Consider the following 4,447-nt stretch of genomic DNA (forward strand, 5'->3'; position numbering starts at 1 on the left):
GGGATGAAATCTTAATATGGTGGGGAGCTGATAATGGCGCTGTGTTGTGAATGTGTGTAGCAGTGTGCACCGCACATGGTGGCAGGGTGAGATATGCAGTGTGGCTTGGGTGCAAGCAGTCAGGAAAACAGGCTGTGAGCTAGTTGCTTGGTTGTCTACAGAGACAGGGAGGGGGAGGGGAGGGGCGGCTGGTCAGGAAACTCCAGATCTGCCTCAGCTTTTTCTTCACTGTTTGCACTCCAGTGGTTTAGTCACCAGACCTGCCTATTAAATCAAGGGCCTCCTTTGACAAAGACTGCCAATTATGCCCCGATGAAATGCCCCGTCCTGTTCTTTTTTGTGTCCCCAACAGGGTTTTATCATTCTCTACTCCGTTTCAACTCGCTTCAATTCCTTTCTCGCTTGCTCTGTCTAACTTATTTTTCCATGTCTCGCTCCAGTGGGAAAACTGTGTGTTGCATCTCTGGCCTTTTCCCCGTGTCTGTGCAACTCTCACTAAGGCCCTGTGAAGAATGAAGAAAGACTTATGGAGGTTTTTAGTTTGGTAAAGGGAGCACTAATTGTACCTGAGGTGTAAAAATAACAGCCAGAGGCTGCTGGGAGGTTCTGCTGTTTTGTTTGCTAACAAACAGATTCTGTCAATTTCAAGACAAGAATGAGATCAAGATCATGGCGGGGCTTTGGGGAGGGCAGTGTCCTTTCCACTATGCTGCTGAAAAATCTCAGACACATTTTTCATGCCCATAAACTTTAGTACGGACAGTTTGTATGCCTGACAAAATGAATTAGGCTCATATTTGTGCAAAAATACAACAATATACAAGCAAAAAATATAGTTACTACTACTACTATATGGCTAACTGGCCTTTATAGAGGTAGGCACTGATTATAAGAGGTTAGCTGTTTTTCCACCGTGTGTTTTGCAGAATAGATAAATAATTTTTGAAGATATGATGTATACACTCACAAATTGTGACTGACCAAGAAGAAAAATTACTGAAGCCTTTTCTTTCATATAAGAGAAACATAAAATACATTTTATTTCTGCTATTATTATAAATATTATATTTTTCTGATGACTCTAACCCTTGGCCCTTTGGCAGACTTGGCCTGGTTCATTCCAGCATCAGGAGGAGAACTCATCATTGAACTATTTTTCATCTCTGTCACAGCAAAACGAATCACATGAGTCAGAAGTTTAAATTAGATAGCACCACATTAAGTGTCGACTCACTTTTAAAGTATAAAATCATGTTAAATTGAATTTTTACCTCACACTAAAATGGTTTGGATTTTGATGAAAAAGAGACATGCTACAGACACCTTTGTGCTTTTTGTGGTTGCAAATATATTGTAACCCCCTCCCCCCCAAACAAACAAACAAACAAACAAACAAACAAACAAACAAACAAACAAACAAACAAACAAACAATGAGACATTTTATCATCTGTCTGTATCTTTGGATTTCCTACCTTGCCCGCCACACAATGAACCATGACACATATAACACACAAACAATGGACTTTTCTAGATTGTCTTATTTTTGAGTATTTAAACTTATACTGCTCTAGGACTCGCAACACTACATGACTTCACAAAAAAAGTAATAAAGTGTGCAAAAATCAAAATTGTGAATATAAAGACTTTCAATATGACAGATAACACACAATGTATCCATTCTACTTTCTCTTATGCATGCTGCACTTGTTGCTTTGAAGTGAGACGTGCATGAGTCAGAGCATTTTTTTAAAATAATGATGCAATAGTCACAATCAATTTTATTAACAAGAAGAGCCCAGCAGGATTAAATAGTGCAGCGAAGTTCCCAGAGGTGTGAGGTATTATGATAAAGCACTCAGATACAAAACAAACCCAAAACACTTCTTGTTACACTGTAGTAGCAAGAATTCATGCCCTAATGATATACTCACTAATATACTTATAACTAGCCTGTGATAAATGCACACAAGAATTTCACTCGCATGTGCTGTGCCAGTGTGCCTGCACATGTGATGTGACAATAAAAAGTGATTTGATTTGATTTGATGTAATCTTCAGGAATGCTTATATGATCTAGTAAGCCTTTATGGGTATAAAAATAATACTGTATTTAATAAATATCACATTTTACATTTTGTTTCAATCAATTCCTGTGTGAGCATGTCGAATTTTTTAAAAAAAGTCCAAATTCATCAAATTTTGTGCGCAGGGCTTTGCAGGACTGCACAAGCTTTGGCAATGAAGCCAGTGAATGAAGAGCTTCTCAAGCAATCAGATAGTACTTGGTGTCACATTGGGAAGTGGAGTACTGCTGAAACAAGATAGGAAATGTGTGATTTTGTGGGGGATCGTCATTCATTTGCTGGAGTATAGGACCTCACGCAGTTTAAACCTTGTTTACAACACTCACCCAAATGAAGCTGAAAGCTGCAAATCAGATTTTTTACATAAAAACATTTTTTTAAAAAAGGTCAATAAAAAAAAAAATTAGAGTAATTGTTTTTGAACACCACTACATGTTAAGAGGCCACTGCAGATCTTAAAACCTAACGATGTTGTACATAGCAGAGATATAATCACATTTTTGGTGAAACGTAGACTGGCAGACCTCGCTGCTTCCTGTGATGTCGATTTCTGTGCATCACTCAATCCACTGGCTGCCTGTGGTTCGTTCGTAATGGATTGTAAACCCTGGTGCAGGCACATAGTGCTGCCGAGGCAGCCGCACCCCCCATACCTCCAGGCAATGCTCCAACACTGCACACTGCTCGTACTCCACGCTCTGCTTCCCTCTCTTGCCTGGCCCTTCCTTCTCTGGTCAGCACTCCACTGAGCCCTGGCTCTTCTATCCTGCTTCTCAAATGCTCAAATAACCTTCTCTCTACAGTCTGAACAGCAGCCACGACCTGCCTTCGGTTCTTAGGGGGGGGGGGAGACATATTACAGAAGCAAGATTTACCCTAAACAGCTTAGTATATTTTCTACTTTACACGTCACCATCATTTTTTTTTCTGTTGAATGTCTCACCCTACATATCTCTAAAAATTAAGGAACTAATGATTTTACACTTTAATCAAAACAAATTTGCACTCGTCTTGATACAAAGATACAATTACCTTGGAAACTATTTTTAAAAATCCATAAAGCGATTTCAAAGACGATAAAATGTGACATTCACCACTTCTTCAACAGCTATTAGCGGGGAACTTAGAAACCTCATGAATATCATGGATCAGGCGCTCAGGAGAGGATATAGTGAGAGCGCCACCATGCCAAAAGGGAGCTCAACAAGGCAATCAGACTGGAGAGTCGGGTTGCCAACAATGACTCATACTACAGGAAAAGACTCAACAGTTCTCCTTACCCGCACTCTCCAACAACCTCAACCCCCGTTACTGTCTTACGGAGCAATAAATCTCTCCTCTGCCTCATTCCAGTCCTTCTCTATGCAAATGCAGACAATGTAATTTGTATCAGCATGTTTACATGTGTGTCACACGTATGCCTTCTTCATACAAAGGCATGCAGGTGTAGCTGAAATGCAAACTCCAGTGCAGTTTACCACCGCAGGACGCTGCCTAACATTTGCACTGACAGCACCTGCGCTGTAATATAACATGCTGTTATATACATGCTTTGGTAGCACTCCGCAACAAACCAAAATGATTTATGGTGTGATTTAGGGAGTCATTTTCAGTACTTATGAAACCTTACCAGCCATTAAGATACAGTAAAGGCAAACTGTGGAAGAGCAATAAATGCAGCATTAAAGGAAGTCTAGTCTAGTCTCGTCACAGTTTTCACCAGCACTGACAGCATGGCTGATATTGTTTTCACCTCTTGAGTCTGTCTGTGTGCTATCACGGCACAATCGCGCATTAGAAAATGGATTAGTGTTTACTGATATATGCAAGAAAAATGATTTTACTCTGGTTTGACCAGAACCTTCAGAGATTTCCATGTCTCACTCATTAGACAGAGCGAGACTTGCGTGCACTTCTCGAGACTTGTGTTTAAATCTATCAAGTTTGACAGTGTTCAGGAATATTGCTATATATCTTCGTAGGGCTCGATGACGGTGACCTTGTGACTGAAGTAGGCGGCACTCAAACGGTTCATTTTCAGTGGAAGGAGAGTAAAATGACTTGTAAAACACCCCCCTATTTATGTGAGCGTGCACAGAGTCTGAGGAAGAAAACAGCCGATAAGAAAGAAAGTTTTCTCTGTCTGTAGTTTTAGGATTTTTCGATAAAGGAAACCTGCTGATGAAGATTTTGATGACTTTGATTATAAATTTTCACGATTCTCCCCCCCTCCCTCTGGAGTATAAACACATGTAATTGTCAAAAAGGGGTGTGGTCATTAGACCCCATTTAAGAGTAATATAAATATAGTCTGAGTTAATTGTTTTCTGTGGAATAGATGGGAAAAAGTATTACTGTTTGT

The sequence above is a fragment of the Copadichromis virginalis genome, linkage group LG10, assembly GCF_057382275.1.
Source record: "Copadichromis virginalis isolate Kocher_CV1m ecotype Utaka linkage group LG10, C_Virginalis_male_GT1.1, whole genome shotgun sequence".
NCBI lineage: Eukaryota > Metazoa > Chordata > Actinopteri > Cichliformes > Cichlidae > Copadichromis > Copadichromis virginalis.